Below are 21296 nucleotides of genomic sequence, written 5' to 3' on the forward strand. Positions count from 1 at the left end.
TGTCCAGACAAGTCTCTTTCCAGAAAATGCCCCCCCCCCCCCCCCCCCCAACCTTCCACAAAATGTCTGCCGCTTGCAAGTAAGGAAAGTCTTTCAATATAACATGAGGCGAGGTTGTAAAAATGCTACCGGCAAGACAGAGGTAGAAGTTTCCTTGCATCCAGCCCTGTTGTCTACCTTTTTCCCAAATACATAATAGACATGGAATTCAGGTCCAAGGTTCTGCTGAGGACAAAGAGAACACCGCTGTGTGCCAAGGAGCGTGGCTCGAAGCGGGGGTTAAGAAGTGGGGAGGGACTGGTGTTCAAGGGTAGTCCATAACTGGCCAACAGTCTGCTAGAACAAACTTGCAGGGTGCCGAGTGAAAAGACTTAGATGAGTAGAACGCTCTCCGTGCTGTGTGTCAAAAACTCTAGGCGTGCGTTTTTATGCAGATACAGAAGAACATTTACTTCTATCCAGAAGTCAACGAATATTGTGTATGTTTAACGTAAACGATACGTAGTCCTATGTGGGCGGTAGATGACGACTGAAGTCTATTACACATACCACAAATTATTTTAAAAGTTTGCTGGAACTTTGGATTGAAACAGCATTTATACTTTGTGGACTATTATGGAAGTTCAACGTAAGTGAATGTGTTAATGTCACGTGGAATACAAGCATTGAAAACTGCAGTGGGAGCTGTAGAGGTGCCACATTGTGATCAAGAAGGTAGGTTCGTTGTAGACGAAATATAACTCAACAATATAATAAAATTAGAAAGTACTAACTACGGTAATGCACATGAAAATATTAGGAACCAAGAGAGACGAAGAAACAGTATTTGTTTCATGAGGAATTTCATAATTTGTGCTTCTCACTGCGTAGGGTTTAGATGCATTTCACAATCTTTTCTTTTTGAAGCCCGTGGTCTTCCAGATGATTTCTGTATTGAAAGCGTTTTTTTTGATTGAGTAAACCAGCCATGAACTGAAAGTGACTGTCTTCTGGGATGTTGCGACGTGTGGTCTGGTAGAAGTTTATCGACGTCTCAGACTTATTGCTTTCTTTATGAGGGTGATGGTGATGAGAACAGACACTTCCGAAACGTCGGTAAACATACCAGACCACACGGCGCAACATCCCAGAAGACAGTCATCGTCATCCTCACGGCCGTTAGGTGAGAATCTGAGTTTGCTGCCTGTGATTAACTGTTTTGTCAGCCTGTGTTTATCATATTTAAGGCTTTTGTTGAGACTGTCTGCGGCAGGCATGTACTCCAGTAATAGCAACACGTCGATCATGCACGGACTGAAACTTGACAACATGTTGACCAGATCACCATTTGAAAACAAAACCAAAGGTGAAGATTGTCGTGTCCATTTAAGCCAACAACCGTCACAAAGTTAGACTGTAGATGGAGGTGAATTGTCAGCTTTACGTCCCGGCCGCTCTGACCCCCGAGAGTCCTCGGTCCCCATTAGATAGGCTGGTAGGGACCCCAGTGGAGAAATATTCCAGTCCCTGCCTAGCCCAGTCACCACACGGACTTAGCTGTTCGTCTCAATAATTTATCACTGCGTCTTAATGGCGGATGGGTGAGTGGGGTGTAGATCCATGTATTCTTTAGATGGAGGTGATTGATGCTGTATCATCCCCAGGGAACAACCCCAGTTACGTTTTAGATAGGAGCATGGTTTGGCTTCACTGTCAGTCTAGATGTGAGGTAAAAACAAAGGTATACTCGTTGATTGTTTATGCCTCAAATTGAACGCCATATGATCTTAGAACTAAGGACCTTTTTCGAATTTCTGTATATCTGGAAGGTGATCTGCGGGCCCCGTTTGAATAACAAACGTTGTATATATTGGGTGCGTCGGTGTCTTTTTTTCCAAGACAGTGGAAGCCAACGTGGGTTTTGTTAAGTTCATTGAACATGCTGTGGGTTGTAGAAAATCCACTCAGCTGAACGTAATTCTCAAGTTCATCCCACCCCAGCCAGCACTTCATTTGCGATACAAACTGTCATGTCGGTATTTACTTCTCATGTACTTCACGTGACCGTCCTTTCGCTCCCGTGTAGATTAAACTGTGATGCTAATGTGATGAAGGTGTTGATGAAGCCCAGCACGCTTACCTTTTGAGTTTACACTACCTACTCCAGGCCCTTCAAAGGAGGAGTCTTAACGCTTTCTGTGTAACAGAACCCATGTGGGTGTGTGTGGTAAAGGATCCGACGTAAGGTCTCTTCAGTACCCTAACACTAACATGATATGCCCATCGTCCCCATCAGCTTACGTACTAGTAGCAAAAGTTTACGGTAAATTTCTCCCTTTATCTTTGCGTCTTTGTAACACTTTGGTCTCTCTTCGGTTGTTTAACATGTCCGCACATTCTCAGCGAGAATACAAAGGCGACTGAGATACCGTACCTTCTTATGGTAATTTCGTCGTCCCTTAGTTTAACTGTGCTCCGTTATATGTTGCCTGTTGACGGATTTCATTTCGATGCCTGTAGATCAGATATTTTAACCGATTAAAGAAGTGACTATCGATTGTGGTCTTCTGGGTTGTGACGCCACGTGGTCTTGTAGGTGGTTACCGACGTTTCGGAGCAATCTATCGCCTCCAAAAAACCTGAAGATAGATGCAATACGTTCCTCGAAAACGTCGGTATAAACTTGCAAGACGTGTTCACCGCCGTGAAAACGAAAAATGCCAAATAAGCGAATGCCAATTTGAACATCTTGTATAGAATTTTTTAAATAATCCATTCTTCTGTCCGAAGCGTTTGAAACCGTCTTTTTTATAAAACGATCTGGGCTGTTTAGTGTTACTCCGCTACATTGCACTGTATTTGTAAAAAAATATTGTAGTTTTTTTAACCGAATAAGATAAATTTCAGTGCCCTCGACTTCTCACGGGATGTCTGTTTCCTTATGACAGCATGCTGATTATCGAAGATAACCCTGAAAACTACTGACGTGGGGTTGGGCTTGTGTTCGATTCCCGCTTGCTACATGTTTTGTATACTCAGCACCAGCAATGCCATTTCTCCCACACGTCACTTTGGACAAAAAGTGACGTCACCGATCGACGGTCAGACCGTAGAAATGACAGTGTTGGTACATCGTTGCTGACGTTTTGCGCGTGTCGGTGTTAATGACAGCTTCAGTCCTGACATAACCTACAGACACACGCGTGATCACAGTTGTTCAGTGTGACATGTCTCACCCTCATCGTGCAAATGAGAACTGTGAATTGCGTAACATTCCCAACAACCCATCGATCCTCTGTTTTTAGTTCCAGTATTCGAAGCTTAATTAACAAACCGATTGTACGTTTAAGATTTGTCATCACAAATCGGTAGTTACTTATTTTGTCAACACATTTTGTATTTACCGACCTCGTAGCTTCATTATCATGTTTATAAGAGCACACAATTCGATACTATACTCAGCGAGTTGAATCCGGTCCACAACCTCACACCCAATTTCTCTAAGACCCATTTAAATACTACCCTAAGTATGATTTCCTACGAAAATTATTTAACTCGAAAGGTGGTTTGTCGAAAGTAATGTCAGCTTGGGGAATTATTCAAGATACTCAGATATGAATGCTGTCTAACTGTGGATTTTTTATTGCGATTAAAATGAGCTTCAGAAGGAAATTTTTATATCCGTCATGTATATGTAGTTGAAGTGTTAGCGTCTATTAAAATAAATTTCCTTTTATAAAATCATTAACACTATAGGATACAATATATGTATTAGCCTGGACTTCTGTATTGTGATTTGGGTAGTAAGTACCCTGTGAATACATTCGTTATGTAAAATGTACTTTTTTGTGCATGGAAATACAGCATCTTTGTTACAGATGGAAACATATGCGGAACAGAAAATTCCGAGCTGATGCTATGGGATACCGTTATAAGCAGACTTAAGTGCACGAGTATAAAAGGTTCTCTCAGACGTGTCTATTCTGGTACAAGTCCTGATGACTCAACATGAGGAATGCCCTAGCCAATTCTCTGGCTCCATTATTCTTACACAAACATTTTTGCAAGTACCAGAAAGATCGATCTGTTTTGTACAGGACAACCTGGGTAGGATGCCGAGCCAGACATAGCACTCAGGGGCAAATATCTAACCATAAATTGTTTTCATCTGTATGAAATCCAAGGCCACAAATGGAAAAAGAAAGGGTTGCTTAGTTCATAACGGCAAGCGTCTTGGAAACCAAGACGTAGATAGTGGATTGCTATTGTAGTCGATCGTAAATAATTACGACGAGAGGGAGAATTCATGTAGCTGAGGATAGGGATTAGTGACATGTTGTTATGAACTAGGCAAAGAACTTTCGGACTGAAAACAAGGCCCAAAATGTCTGGACTAGCTGAGCAAATGTTATCTTCTGCGGAAGGACTCTGCAAGATGGAGTTATTTCAACATCTTGTCTGCTTTCCAGAACCCTAAAGATAGGTGATCTTATTTGATTGGTTATGTTTGTGTTGTATGCCATGATCTTGTACTCAGATGGAACACGCTGCTTGGAAAGGAAGTGTTAAGGCAAGGGTCCAGGACAAGGAAGAATCAATTAAATGGAGAAATGAAGGTTTCACATTCGTAATAACAAGCTGTATGTGTTCAGATTTTTAATGGTTAGACTCGACAGCACCTCACCGTAAAGACGTATAGGGGAGTGGAGGTATAGTTAGCTAATGACATTGCTATCATCGACAAGAGATGGGGTGAGTGGTAGTTTCACGCTCCGACAGTTTTACTCCGTGGAAATGATTCATAGTACCCATTGGATGAGAGGATGGGTGGATTCCACGGCTAATGTGTACGTGGTGAAGAAAACGTCTCTCAACAAGCCCTGAACCGAAGTGATATATCGAGCTGTATCGAACCAATTTATCTAGCGCCAGGCTGTCAGATGCGGCAGTTTATGTTCTGTAATTTGGATCAAATTACATATTGGCCAATAAATTTATTGTGCAGCATTTTACTGTCTTTCACTCTTGTCAGCGGGAACATATATCTATCTATTTATCAGCGTCTGTTGATATACAAGGCAAATAAACCGTCAAATTGTCGTATACTGACGTGCCTCCGGGCAAATTAAATAAGAATATGGCGTATGGCGCAACCCCATTAAAAGTAAAGATTGGTAGGTGCAGTAAGAAATACTCAGCACTCCAGTTTAAAGGAAAACTTTATCTATATACAGCGGAAAACACTAAGAACAGCTACAGAGAGAGCTGCCTGTCCAGCTCTTGCAGATAATCGTGGTGAGGTTAGCTATATTGATTTTAGAGTGCAGTCAATAGTTATATTAAAGAATGTTCAGCCAAGCAACACGAATTACTTTCACCGGCAATTTACAATGATATTTTTTCCGGTTCATCCCTTTCGCAATTTCACATCTCTCTTTTTGTCGTTTCCCCACTAAAGTTGTGAACTAAATTGGATCTAGAAAGCAATTTTGAAGTATCTAACAGAGTAAAGATCTGTTGGCAGCCTTGTTAGTACCTGACTGTCTCTCTTGAACACTTCGTGAGCTACAAGAAGCTTAACTTCCTGTTCTGTTACCCACAGGTTGTTTGCTGATGTTAGTGGGAATGAAATACATTGCACTGCATTTCCTCCCCAAAGCCAATTCTATAATTATAAAATTCTATGTTTCCCCCTCACCCCGCTCTCTCTCTGATCCAGCTTCCCCTCCTGTATCAAGTTGATTTTTATTATTTCTGTGAAAGTTATGTATATCTGCAGTCAGTATTTGTGATGTGGTTTCATAGCCACGTGCTCGTATGTGCGAGCGAAAGGAGTAATTAAATTTCTTGCGCAACGCTAATTATCTACAGTAGTAACAAGTTCTGCTGTACGAACTCACAATAGAATTAATAGCTAAGTGTACATGCAAAAAGTTTTAACTCAACGGTTCCAGCAGGAAAATGTGGATCATTTTTCATAAACGTAATATGGAGACTTCGTGATGCATTCTGTTCGCGATGTGTTTGAAGCGAATGCAAAAGTGTAGTGAGCCTGAACTAATCTCCATAGGCAACGGGAAGTCTCAGTAAGCACGGTTCATGTGATGTTTCTTTTTCTTTTAGCAGAATAACGTGCAGTGTTGGCTTATTTAACAACGCGGTTTTATCTGTATAGGTCATATACCTTCGAATAACAAGGCGATTATGAATGATAAGTTGGAGGGGGCGTGGATACAGTTTAATTTGTTTTCCGGAGTGTTGACAGTTGAATCTAAAATTGCTCATTTGACTCAGATACGAATGATGTAACCGAACGTCATTGAGCAATTTGCAGGGTGAACTGATTCCTTGAACAGCTAATTGCCTCTCAGCTGGTTAAGAGATTTCCTGCATTTTACGAAACTCGAAGGTTTACTGCCCTATGTAATGGAATCTACGACTTAGGGTCTATTTATATAGGAACGTAAAGATAAGGACACGAGCCCTTGCCGATTTTTCAGAAAATATTATTCAACGTTTTTAAATGGAACTGTTTATATTGACACAGAGCTCGTCCGTTCCACGAACGAGTCTCGCCCAACTTACGTATCCAACGATATTTTTCCTAAACAATTCCATTGAAAAACGTTGAATAATATTTTCTGAAAAATCGGTAAGGGCTCGTGTCGTGCTCGTGTCGTTATCTTTACGTTTGTATATAAATAGACCCTTATTCGTATCCTGGAACAGATAAACCCAGTCCAGACCCTTACCCTATTTATTTAAAGTTTATAGCAATATTATCTTCCCATTTACACATAGTTTTTCCAAATGAACTCTAACGAAAATCTTGCGTGCGTACCTCATTTCCATATGCGTGCTGCATAGCCCACATATCTTACTGATGATCGCACTTTTATTCCTTGTTGTATTTTACGTATGAACTGTTTTTCATGATTTATTGCAATATTATTTTGATTACGACTTTCTCATTGGAAATTCTTATCAAAGTTGTGAGTGGAATTTAAGGAAAATCTGATTGAATTGCGAGCTGTGAGGGGGAGAAATTATGTTCTTGAGGATAGGTCTGTGTAGTAGACACAGCGGGATTCCCTACAAGTCGTATCCAGCGCACTTGACAACGGTCTTGTCCCCTTAGAATGAACCCTCCACCATCTCTACCATGTTTTGTACGCTGCACAGAATCTATTTTCTTCGCTCGGATAGAGTCCATCGTTATTTAACTACCAAGATACTCAAGAATGAGGGCAGTGCGGTTGAAATTAACACTCTCTGAACCTCTTCGTTCTATTGAGGTGGATGGTCGGCTTCACGCGGTTTCCTTCGTCGGTACACATTGGCGCAGACGCGTGTGTGTATCCAATCAGTACTTGCTATTATTGTTCCATTCATGTAACTGTTTTTATTTATAATTTACAGAGTTGTATCTCTCTGTTTAAACATTGTCATTCTCAGGATTTCTATACTTTTCGGCTGGAAACAACGCATCTTTTGCATACATTAGTTTAAGCCTATCACTGGATCCACTGTGCTTCTATAATAATATTATCATTGTAGTTTTCCACATTGTTTGTTGGTGGCTGTAGAATAAATAGTTTTTCATGTAGATTCTGTTTGAAAACTGGCTTTTGTTGTAGACTTCTCAGGAAAATTTGTGATTTTACTAAGCTGTTTTTGCGTACCAGTTCTGATCTGCCATTAATTTCCGCAGTCTTCTTAGAGTTCACCTGGTTCACCAAGGAATTTAGTCTAGTAAACGTATTTCAGAGCGTTGGAGGCCGAGTTTTGTACAGTACAGACATTGATTATGCCATGATCTTGATATAGGCTACACTAGGCCTACTTTATGCGCCTATATGTAAATTAACCACTGTAACTAGGTCTGAATGGTGCAGTGGGTTTCTTTCGAACAGGGTGTACTTCTGTCCACGTGTACAAGGTAATATTGGCACGATCAGAATTAATTTCTAATCTCTCTCTAAGTCCTTACATTAAGATATACACGATTTCATTTGAACAGATTTCTTTACCTGGAATTAATTTATTTACGTATTCAAGCCATTAACCAGCCTCGTGTGAGAGAGACTTTCACATGCATTCCTTTCATATCGGTGAAAAGGAGTTGCCTTAGTTACGTATTTCGTACCTGTAGCTCATTTTGCTATTCGGTAAATGTTATGTTTTAGCTTTCGGCAAAAGCCTTTGAGAATGTAACTGATTCATGAGTTTTGCAGTGCTGTGCCGTGCGTCTGAAACTTATTCTTGCAATGAAGAATGTTTATTAATGAATATATATATTTATTTATTTATAACTCGGGGATGCACAAACATTGTCTCCTAAATATTAGATTACCAACTTGCCCGTTTACTTATTATGTATATGTCGAGCGTCACACTAAAATTATGGTGTAATTCCTCATTTAAGATACAGGCGTAATCAAAATTGATCAGGTATAGTTTGTAGGTAACATGCGAATGGACAGATGCGACCTCCCTATTATTCGTTCACTTTATGGACTGTTTGTAAACAGCGCATTGAGGGTGTTCAGAGCACTCATCAGAATATTTTGACCGAAGTGACTGTAAGTGAGAGGAGAGTGGATACAACTGCATAATGATAAGGTTCAATATTCTCTTTCTTTACCATATGCTATTAGATTGTTTGTATTATGGAGTAGGAGGACATATAGCATAAATGAGAGAAATGCGTGCAGAATTTTGGTTGCAAAGGCAGAAGGGAACAGACCACTCGGAAGACGTTGACGTAGTTGAGAGGTCAATGTTAAAATGAAGATTGCCGTCATGCAGATTTGCGGGAGTTGAACGACTTTTCAGAGGATCTTAAATAGTGAAGGAGGGTGTGGGCTGAATTGATCTGGCAGAGGGTAGGGATAGGCGCTGGGCTCTTGTGAACACGGCAGTAGACCTGGGGGGTCCTATATGATGCGGGAGATTTCTTGACTCTGTCCTCAAAGACTCTGCTCTATGGACGTAATTACAAAACGAGAGAAGTTATGTAACGAAATTACATTTTTTATTTTCTCTTTAGAAGATGGCTGTGTTTTGGTATGTAGCACTGTGTAGTCTGGTAGATATTGATCGACGTTTCAGAGGATCCTCCATCATCAGGGATTGTTGATGTTTCCTTCAATTTAAGCCTTCTGAAAATGAGAAATGTGGCAGCGTATATGGGATCTCACAAGTATGACTCTCATGTTTCAGTGACTGCGCTAGTTTCTGACAACCGGTGTTCGATTCCCGGAAGGAGTTATGTGTTTTGTATTTGCCACTGCGTCTAGAGACACTCTAGCGCCCTACCCAATAGACGTGGTTAAAGAGGTCGGGGCGTGAAGCTGACCACGCACCTACGTCTATCGCCGTGGTTAAGAATGCAACTCTTCCATACATCTTCTTGGCTTGGCGCTTAATTAAGCACTGGAACAACTTCATCCTTTATACTGTAACGTCTAAAGAGTTAATGTTTTTCCTGTGATGGAAGTAGTACTACTGCATATATATGTATATTTCATTATCTCATTTGCCTCCTTTACGGGGCTTCCGCCCAGGTTTATGTAATAATCCGTGCCTCAGCTGCGATGCGTTTGGTTAGAATAAAACAGCAAGATGGTGTTATGTAATTTGCCTTTACTAAATTGAATATAACATCGTTCAAGCCGACTTATATGTTCAGCGAATATAATGTTAGGATAAATTTGTAGAATGCTATCAAGATAATACACACTGCACGTCTTTCGGAAGACATTGACCCCGTTATTGCTGTGTTATATTATATTAATTAAATAGCGCCATATCTGCCACAAGCAAACGATGGGTTGGACAGAGACTGAACTTATTCACAGGGCTGTGGAGTCGGAGTCGGAAGTAATTTTAGGTAGAGACGAAGTCGGTAAAAATGTACGGACTCCGACGTCGACCTCGATATAAAATCATAAGAACAATTGCTATACTGTGTGAGCCGACGGCGGCCTCGCGATTAGGTAGATTCAACGACGCGTTGAGCCACATGGTGTGGGAATAATGCTTTGTAACTTAGGCTCCGGTACCTTAAGAATACAACCTGTCTACAAATCAACCGATTTCTACAATAACCATTCGACGTATATATAGGTTATAAGTCTAAAAAGTAGCCTGATGTTTCACGTGGTGGTGGTGAAATCTCTTATGGTGTCATTTACCATTTTAGTAGGTTTACCATTATTAATGCATATTGATATTAATTACATTTAAATTTTAATTAGTGTTCTGTTTGACGACAGGTCCATATGAACGGGATCCTTCCATCCTTTTCTCGGACTGGGACCTGTTCATATACGTTCTTGGCAGATGACCCAGAAGTGGTTTGCCATTGCCTTCTTCTGTGTGTGAATGGAGTAATTGTGGGGATGCCACGGAGAAACCGGGGAAGCCCCCGGAGGAAAACTCCGTGTTGCCTAGACCACGGCCTTGCCCAACACAAGTTACAAATTTGGGCACCGCCGGGAATCGAACCCGAGACCCCAGGATTACAAGGCCAGCGTTCTAACCGCTAGACACCGTGGCGGTTTATTAATTACATATTAATACATAACTCGCGGGTCCCTTATTCACAAAATGCGGAACCCTGCTCTCGCTGTGACACGAACCATGCACATCTCGAATGTAAAATAAAAATTTACCTTTGAAGCCAGCTTACATGGCCCTCCTTCATCCGATCGTTTTAATAACATCTGGCGAGTAGCATGAATTAGAAATCTCGTCGTCTTGTAATTTTCTTCGTTACTTATGCACCCAGGAAATTAATTAGTAGGCCTAGCCTTTCAAGATTTCTGCAACGGAGGATGTCTGCAGGTCTGATCTGTTTCTGACAGCTCATCGGCTTGTTACTGCATGTGTGCTGGCTTGTTTCCAAAAACAGGTAATGTAACCCGGAGGAGCGTGCAGCTAATATGTGGCAAGATGCTCGTATTAGCATCTCACTATTAACGCTGTTAATTCATTAAGTATAAATATCCGCGCAGAAGACAGCGATGTTAAAGAAAGCGAGCGCTAGCATTCTTATCCGCTGAGATTACACAGGGTTACGTCATCACATTTTATGATACAGCATGTTCAAGATTCTCGACTGTCTGTGCCATTAATTTTGTTCGTATGTTATTAAAACTTAACACTGTTGCCTTTCTAATAATTAATTGTTGTTGTACACGAGCTTGGTTCGATTCTCTTTAGGAGCAGAGATTTTGCTCTACGCGACCGCGTCTTACTGTTGTAGATTCTACTTGTAAATTTATGGCAGTTTCTTTGAATAACTTTCTATTCCTTTAGTCATAGTTTTATACCGTCAGTGGTGATAAATTGCAAATAATACAAAACTATTTTCTTTTTTTGGATTTGAATATATTCTTCTCTGTTGATTTTACATGCCATATAGTGGTTCGTATTTTGTTGCTTGCCTAAAGCCACTGCAAGATATAAGCTTGGATGGTTGCAGGGTGCTTTTTACGATGCACATTCAGCACATCTGCCATCCCCTTGAAGGGCTAATATCGGACTTTTATATGTCCTTGAGAATAGTTTGAGCAGCTTCGATCATAAGAACCTCACCCCTTTTTCCAAAAGAGAAACTACTTACAACCAACCCCACCATCACTCGCAACTTTGTCTTTCCGCCTCCGCCTCCCCCTACCCCCTTGCTTTTGCCGTCAACAAATAAAGTCACAGAATGCCACGCTACTTTGTCATAACTTTGTGTTTTAATAATGTCATGGCTGAAATTGTAGCTTTTTTTACCCCCTTTAGAGAAACTAGTTTTTTCTTTGTATCATTTTTCGTATTTCACGTTTGTATTTTCGCAGTTTCGGATTTGGATGACATCGAGATATTAGTGTTGGTCTGAAAACATTCTTCATAACAAATGGAGAGAATTTCGCAAATGTAAACACAGAACATGTACAGACATTTGCGGAGCAGGTCGGGATGCGTCTGGATTTGTATTCTGGAATCAACTCAGTTCAAATCTCGGCTTGGCCATCAGTTATCGCGACTGAGGTGTTGTGAAATTTTCCTCACTGTCCCCGTAAATGCCACGGAAGAAAATTGCCGAACTACAAATGTCTGATTGAAGGACGCTTGGAAATCAAAATTCACAGCATTGATTTTTATGCTGTTTTGTAAACTTCGTAGGTTGTATTATCGTGTGGAATGAGATGGGTACGGTCTTGAATGGTAAGGAGTAGGGAAGATGTTAGACGGAGGTTGTCGCGGCCTATTTCAGCGTGCTATTTCGACATTCTCTTGCAGAAGGAAAGGAGAATAATGAGATATAGTCAGTGTAGGTCATGTAGCTGAGAGTCGAACCGAGTACCTTGACAAAAGGCCTGTAACCTTATCTGCTGCGGTGTTAAGAAAGACGGATCGAAAGTTACGTGATTTCTTCAGGAAGAATTTGTAGTACAGAAAAGTGCACTTTGGTATATGAAGTGTGATTAGTTTTGAAAGAGTATGTTTTATCTGAAATGAATAATTCCATTAGGAAGTGCAAATTCCAACCAGTAATTTACACTAACAAATTAAGTACCAAGACGCTTCTGTGATCTGTAATGGAGTACATATTTCATCCTGTTTCTTTGGCAAAGGCAGAATTAATACCATCCAGAAAGCGGCAGCAGTCCAGAGAATAGGAAAACTCTCTCTTCTCGTACACTAAGTTAAGAAATTATGTTTGGACGTAATGAAAATGGTGAATAAATTTAATTATGTCTGATGAGTTGAAGCTATTTGGTACTTTGCCAGAACGCGGATCCATTTCTGCAAGCAATTTATTCGCCTCACGCATACTCCATTACAATAGATTAACGTGGTAATATCTTAATATGTACATAGTTAATTCTTTTGTTACAGTCCTGTACTGCCATAATGGATATATTCTTGTGTAAAGTGATAATACGTGGAACGTGATAATTTAAGACTGTCGAGTTTTGTGTTGATTTCTTTATTTTGTGTTTCGAGAGATTCTCCCGAACTAAATCGAAATGAAAATAGTGAAAATTCAGGTTTTCACAGACGCGTGTATTGAGATGACATCTGCGAGATTTCACGGCGCAGTATCGCAGAGGAAAATCATATTCAAAATAGGTCAACAACATTTATTGTAAGCCTACAGCACAAAGTTGATGTAGTTCAGTCATGTAGAATGGGAGCTATATTAACTGGTGAACGGAAGAGCATGACATATTGGATTTCTAATTATTTTTTTAAAACTCTTCTAAAAATTTGGATGTATTGATACTAATATTTTATTACATCTAACTACAAGCCTACATTATAGTTATTGTTTTACGCAGTCTTTGCCCCGATCAGGGATTTGAAATGTTCGTGTTGGCTGTCGCTGCTGCTGTAAAGAATTGCTGAAGGGTTTAGGTCAGTTAGAACTCTTATAAATTTAGAAGGTGTTATTATTGCAGGCTATGACTGCCCCTTGTCGAAACGTTATCGTATCACGAAATATGATTTATGTCGCATTGTGCATACGTGTCGGAAAGTAGATGGGAGGGTACAGTGGTCGGATAGTGATGATGGAGGACACTCAGAAACTGTTAAGTTTATCGATTTATTAACCACAGTTGGGGTCTGAACGAGGTTTGTGATGATATTACCTCCCGGTACCCCCAGGCGTGCACCAGAAGAGACAGGCGACGTTCCCTGGCGAAGTTTATACGCTGAAATGCCGCCCGCTCATTAAATATAATTTATGACACGTGGCCTTATGTTATTAACATGATCGGCGTGTATAAGATGGCAGAAATTGTATCATAATTCATAACACTCGCACATATTCACGTGAAATTGTATATTCACTTTACTGATAGGTACCGAAGTTAAAGACGGTAGCTGCTGCATTTCTGTAGTTGCGGTGTGTAAGACTCACACGCTGTATGGAGTCATTACAACAGTGATTAATAAGCTGTCTGCATGCGCCCTTGCTCAGAGGTAGAATAGCAGACTTCAGCTACAGTAGGCCTGCAAGGAGAAAAACTGTGAAAGGGAGAGGGTTCTTATTCTCGAGGTAAGCGGCAATAGCCCGTTAAAACATTACTCTTCGTGTGAACATCCTTGCTATATAATAACAGTCATAATCGTGGGGACGGTTGAATTCAACAGTAGATAATCTAAAATCGAACGATGATGAATTTCGCCCCGACGATGGAATCGATATGTAATTTTTAGTAAGCTGAACACTTAGTTCCTTAAACTGTGCTTACTCAACTCAGGTTACTAAGTTGCAGGAGCGAATTGGCGGAATTATCTTGTTTAGGTCAAAAATAATTTTAAGGAACTTTCTTTGCGAACCAGAATAAACCGCACACAATAAGTTTCCAGCAACAACATTTTAAACGTAGCTTAGTAATTCAATCGTCTGAATTTTATCAAAATTACATTTCTCTGCCTTAGGACTCTGATGTCCAGATGATTAATTTCCTCTGTTGTTTCAGCATCTACGTTTTAACAAAATGGAAAGTTTTTTTGTATAAAAGTTACCGATTCGTTTTGTAGCATCAGACTCATAGATGTACAAGAATTAAAAGAATGAAATGCTAACAAGATTTGAAATGTGCCCCTTTTGTTTATTTATTATAGACACGATCTTATAATACGGCTCAATTTAGACATTATATTAAAACGTTCATTTCGTTAAATGAACAGTGCATTTCACCCTGTTCACATTTATTCAGACAGTTCATCTGAGATCTACTTTAATACTTTCTTCGTAGCAATATCTTATTTTTTTACGCGACATGGCTAAGAAGTTTCGGTAGCAAAACTTTCTGCATGTCTGCATGTATCCAGTTTTCGTTACACGACCTTTGTTTCAGCCGATCGTGATTTCTATGTTTCAAGTACGTGTTGCGTTACATTTTACAGGTGGGCTGTGTAAATCACGGACTTTCTCGTTATGTAAACGGCTCTGAATTAATTAAATTCTCGTCCATGAATCTGTACGCGAGACTGTGGTATGTGCCAGCCGTTTCATGAAATTGTTCGTACGAATTCACATTCCGTATGATGAAATAGCACAGTGGATCTACTGTGTTTAACGTCATGTTTTTGTAGTTGTTGCCTGCACTTCGGGAAAAAAAAAGTTGCAGGTCACAGCCCTGTAAAGGTACGAGTTTTGAAGTAATAGCCTGGCCCTCCACCTGTCCGGAGATTTGAGGTATACGTAGTGCGAAGTGCGTCGAACTTACATTATTATTATTATTATTATTATTATTATTATTATTATTATTAAGTGTTCTGTCTTACGATAGGTCCATTGCTCTGCCCAAAAAGAGCTCTCCAGTTGTCCCTATTCTCGGCTTCTCGCTTTAATTCCTGGAACGTCATCTTCTTTCCTTGTTTAAGGTCGTCGGTTAGCTGTATCAATCTTCTTCCTAGTCCTCTCTTTCCTTCAACCTGGCCTTCGGTGATATCACTCATTAATCCATTCCTTCTCATAATATGTCCCAGCCAGTTAGCTTTCCTTCGTGTAATCGCCTGCAGAATGCTTCTTTGCTCGTTGACTCTCCTCAATACTTCTTCGTTGGTCACTCGATCCGTCCACCTGATCTTCTCTATTCTTCTCCAACACCACATTTATAATTTTAGCTGAGGAATAGAACTTCAACACACGATGGCTCATGAAATATAAATTTCGATTTAGTTTCTTCGTTTATGAAAATCTGAGCGAGTGACTGAACTAGTAGCATGAATATCGAATGCCAAATAATTGTTAACCAAGGGACTGTAACGCAATGCCAAATGCAGGATTCTCGAAATGTGACGAACACAAAGAATCAGAAAAAACAACAACGTTGAAGTGTGACGACAAATCTGTATTTATATTACAGTGATTTTTACCACAGATTGTAGATCACAACACTCGGCATAAACTATAATTTGATTTGACGTTATGTCAGTTGACTTTTATCGGGACATTTTAACTGGGCGTTTGTGTCAGTCCCTGTCCTGCATGGACATAACTTATCATAGTTATCATTCTGACAGTTGCCGTATCGACTCTGCTAGACTTGCCCCCTGGTTCCCGCTTATGGTATCAAACACAATACTTGCTGAAGGTTAGGCTGTGTTTGTGGTCACTGAAACCATTCTAATGTAAAATCTGTTCGGACTGTTATCCTGTTGTCAGTAAATTGTCAGTGTTGAACGTTAATTGCGATTGGATGGAACATGACAGTTTAATGCTGCTGCATCTGTTTATCGTGATGGATTCTGTATGTAATAGATGCGGAAAGTGTGTGGTCTGGTTCATATAAAGACTAACATATAACCCTACACGTGTTATTAATTTACATATCCTGCAGTTTATAGAGCTGTTCTTTCAATCCTTTAAGGAACAGCATATCTGCATCTACCACGTTCTGACATTCAGTATCTCTGTATTTCGTTCACAGAGCTCTTTTGTTGGTTTCGTATGATTCTCCTATCAAACAGCTATTGTTTCCCCAAAACAGAATAAAAGAGAAAATCTTTACATCAGGGGCGCGTTGTGTTGTTTTTTTAAACAGGGCTTGGATTTATAAATATTAGCTTTGTGTTTCAAATGGTTAATGAAATATTTTGTTATTGGTGTCCCAAGATACGTAATATCAGTTACAAATCAACAACTTCCTTGTATCACTTGAACGTTAATTATTATTTTAAAGTTCGTGTTTCCATGTAATTCACATCCAAAGCGAACAATTATTTTCGCAAAAACAATTAACTCACCAAAATGCAACCTCAGACATTTCTCATGGTAACATAATACGGGACTTGAATATGCAAATGTTTGAGTAATTGGTTATTAAACTGAGGTCTAATTGCATTTGCTTCTCTATCTCTGTTTCTCCTTGTTTCATATATTTACATTTTCATCGCCTCTTGTATGTCTTTTATAGATCTTAGGTGGTTGATTGACTTCGTTCGGGCATATACAACTTGTACGTAGTTCATACAGTAAGAAAGATTTGAGGTTATGTATATACCAGCATACTACTGACGACTGATGGGAAAAATCACGGGTAAAAAAAATGTGAGAAGGGCTTCGGTAACACGAGAGCTGAAGATGCATAAGTGGTATATGGTTATGTTTTGCAAGTGAATACTTGGAATGAGGATATAATGTTCCTTGTGCACGAACATCTCTGCCTTCGCTGCAGGCGAATATGGTCTGGATCAGCTTTTCATTATAGATTGGTTGATTATGGGGGTTATGCCACTAAAGGAGCATCTCATATAACCACATTCATACTTCCCATATCTGTTCTTGATGTTAAATACAGCCTTCAGACGTCTTTTCCAATTACATATCTTCCCGTAGGAGCAGTTAAAGAGTTGTTTAGATTTTTCCTTGTCCATCACTTAGCACCTTGCTCCTATCTGCACTATGAAATGAAAACAACGTTTGCTACTATGAAACTTGATTGCTGAAACTGAGACGGCTTCATCTATCAGTGTTAACTCTTGGAGCATGTCAACTCGCCCCCTGTTCACCTCACCCATCTGTATTTCTCATTCACTCACACACTCACATATATACAGAGCTGTTACTGTGATGAATGACCACAAATCTGGTTCTCTACTTCGTCTTTTACTAAGATTGACATCCAAATGCACTTTCCTCCAAACGGCCTTGCTGTCCTTCCTTCCACTTCTTCCGTCTCTTATTTTAGCTCTTAAATCACACAGTACAGGGTTTCAAGTAGGCTTTGCCACGAATCAAAAACTGGTGTACTTGTTTACGTTAATTTCGTATGAAACAAAGTTTGGTACTTGGTATTAAAAAGTTGAGGTTCAGATTTGTTTTCATGGTGTTTTAGATAAGGGAGGATGGAGTTGACACGAGTGACATAGTTTTAAGTGAGTTTAAGCTTTGAATGTTTGAAGATTTCTGTCTTCTGGGTTGTTGCGCTGTGTAGACTGGTGGATGTTAACCAACGTTTCAGAGGTCATACTGCCTCCAGGATTCATCGCCCTGATGACGGAGGCAGTACGACCTCTAAAATGTTGGTTAACATCGACCAGACTACACAGCGCAACAACCCAGAAGACAGAAATCTTCATACTCGTCGCCCTGATGACGGAGGAAGTACGACCTCTGAAACGTTGGTTAACATCGACCAGACTGCACAGCGCAACAACCCAGAAGACAGAAATCTTCATTACTAAGATGTCTTTAGCCAGAAGTCTGAAATATTTATTAGTGAGACTACTCAGTAGGTCCACCAGTACAAAAAATAAATTTATTTGAATACTCAGCGGTCACAGTTGTGGTTTCTAGTGATGCCGTCCTTTGCTATGTTGAAAGCACGTCACGCTGTTTGATAGTATTTGTTACTGTGGTAATTCTCTGGCTACAATTTCCGGTAGGTGGGGTGCAGCGACGGGAGTCCAGGACTTCCTTTCCCGACGTGTGTCACTACGTGGTAACAAACTGGAACAAGCTGTTTACACACCATCACGTATGTTATATATAACTGATGGCCAACAGCGATTCATTGTATCCACTCAAACTAGACAGTGGCGACACAGTGGCTCTAGATGGCTACTTTTCCTGTTCAAATTGTGGTCATGCCTTCCCTTTGGCTGGTGTTGGTTGGAGTATTCCAGTTTACTGCGTAATTGTCAATCTGTACTTATGCTGTTCACCTGTATCTAATGCAGTAAACCTTTTTAACGCCAAATGCTACAGCAATATTTTAACGGTATATACAGTACCTTCATAACGTAGGGCTACCTACTGCTTGAGTTTAATTTACATTCGGAGACATTTTCCTCATCAGATCTGGAAAATGAACAGTGCTAGTCTGCTCATTCACTGTTCGGCGAAGGAACGGAAATTAATATATATTCAAGGTCTACATGCACAGCCTTCCCTAACTTACGCAGCATTGAAATTTCTCGAATACATAGCGTAAAGTGAAAACGCGTAAATCGAGGACTTGTTTCTTTGTTTATTACAAATGCTGATTACGTTCCTCAGCTAATATTTGTCAATGGTTAGGTTAGGTTAGGTTGGTATCTGTAATTTTTAAGCGCATGAGAAACAAAATTATATCGACATAATTTCTTTTTATTTCGGAACCGTGCTTTATTGGAGTTAGCGTGGCTTCGGCGTCATAATTCCGCACGTGCCACCGTGTTCGTTTCGTCCATAGTAGGGAATTACAAAGTACAAAGAAGACTGGTCTCGAATCACGCTGGTTATTTGAAGTTTACATGTACCTCGTTTTAGGATTACAAAAAATGGTGACGAGAGAGAAGCGATCATATTGTGTTCAAGTAGCAATAATAAAGTCAGCTAGCTACTCCTGTACTGATTTGACTCATCAACAACCTTCTTGGTGTTTTAAAATCTCTGAGGTACATTAATATGTATGAGTTTAGAGCGTAACAAATTCTTTTCGATTATGTATTCAATAGAGCCATCAACAACACGTCTTGAACTCTCAGCTCGTGATATCTTTATTTGTAAAGTTCAGTTACTCTGTCTTACTGACCACTGTGATTTTATAGTGTATAACCTTTAAATAAATGTAATGATTCCGTATTAAAATATATGAAGGCATCCTTTTACCTGGTGTTGTATTTCCGCACGAAATTTGGGCTGTAAATGTTACGGGAAAGCAACGTGCTAGCGTTTTGGAGTGGAGACATTCTTAAGGAGCTAAGAATTCGCTCAGTTGCGTTGTAATTTAGCATGTGATCTGAGTTGTAGTCTCTCTCCTTTTAAATGCTTGTTAGCGAGAATGCTGAGATGTTACGTGAGGTGTAGATGCTGGTAGTGTAGTCTCCATTTCAATCATTGTGACGTGTAGCAAGATAGAAATTTAGGGTTCATAGACGGATTATGACGGAGAACCCTATAGGAGAAAGCTGATCCCAACCAACCCCTTCTTAACACACCCTTCTGCATTCCAAGATATATAGTCATAACCCGAAACATCTGACGAGAATACATTTTCCACCAACATCGTAACTCCCTTCCATTCATAACTATGGCTTCTGCAACAGTTGAACTCAAAATGACGGCTTTACTGTCTGTCCAGTTGTGACGTCTCACACCGACGGCTGGAATCTCAATGTCAAGTACCTCACTTCACGCCATTTACAGTATCTCTTCACACAAACATGTCTACTGCCACTGAAGTCTGTTATATTGAGCTTAGAACTATAGATTGAGCGTGGACTATCGATTGGTTTCATGATCCAGGAGAAAGAGTATACGATGAAAGTACGGACGTATAAGAAGACTTGCTGGTGTGCTTGAAGCAGGCATTGCCAGTTGTAGGACGGATGAAGCGTGCGAGAAAAATTCAGAAAGGCTTAAATAGCTGCGAATTATTGCCAATGGCTTTCCAGACACTCCACAGAAAATATAAATAACTTTATTCTGACATGGCATCGTGAACTCCGTTGGTCTGAGGTACCAACTCGACTGTTTCACGCCCAGTTATAGGTACAGCTGTCAGCGATGAAACTGAATGCAGCATACGTATCACCTAAAAGTCCGCACGGCTCTATAACGCAGAAGATCAAAGTCGAAAGAATCTCGTTTTGTGATTTATTACAGTACATTCTCTGAATAAGTACAAATTTCCAGAAGACTGTGATGTTAGATATAGTCTGTTTGAATATCGCCACGAATTGAATGAGTATATTTCTTGCAGTGCAATCTGACAGAAACCACCTTCCCGTGTATTAAAAGGTGTTTGGATGTAATCCCGCACTATGCACGTCGCGAATGTACGTGATCCTGATGGCATAATTAAGGTTTTGTGCCGCTCCTTATTTACTTTGTATAATTTGAAAGAGATGTCGGAATTACGTAAGCGACGCACTCCTATCCCTGTTCAAAATAATTACTTTTTGGTCCTTTGTTTTCAGCGGATTGAATTGCCCCACAGATTTTACACGTTACCCAAAATCTGCAGTTAAATCACCCTTAATTATATTTTCTATGTATAAGAGTATTTGCTCGTCATTTCAAAATAAATAGATAAATGTGTAGAGTACCCGAAATATTATTTTCTAATCCTACGTGACGTAGGGGTCTAATCGATTTTCTGAAATATTTTAAATGTGGCGTTTTTTTAAGGTAATGCAAGGGAAACAGATATTGATTCTTAAATCAGTGTGTCATCTGTAGTGTGGCGCTTTGCAGATATTTGTCTCTCCACTTTAAGGTGAGAAATAAGAATAAAAGATCACAGAGTATGTTAGAAACGAATGTGTATCTAACCTATCCATTTTATTTTCATTCTACCTCTTCTTTTTGTATT

General features: G+C 39.9%; 1 protein-coding gene across 6 annotated transcripts in view; it reads left to right on the forward strand.

Annotated features, from left to right (window-relative positions):
* kug (FAT atypical cadherin kugelei) overlaps positions 1-21296 on the forward strand; it is a 488225-nt gene that overhangs the window by 190062 nt on the left and 276867 nt on the right. Inside the window, exon 1 of one of the 6 annotated variants that reach the window (XM_087353701.1) lies at positions 397-714. The exons of the other annotated variants lie outside the window; for them this stretch is intronic. The gene's annotated coding sequence lies outside the window, so the exon portion shown is untranslated. Of the gene's footprint in view, positions 1-396; positions 715-21296 lie in introns of those variants that run through there. 6 annotated transcript variants of the gene reach the window in all.

This window comes from Zootermopsis nevadensis, unplaced genomic scaffold, assembly GCF_977971745.1.
Source record: "Zootermopsis nevadensis isolate Lab colony 2312 unplaced genomic scaffold, Znev_1.0 Znev_ptg000022l, whole genome shotgun sequence".
NCBI lineage: Eukaryota > Metazoa > Arthropoda > Insecta > Blattodea > Termopsidae > Zootermopsis > Zootermopsis nevadensis.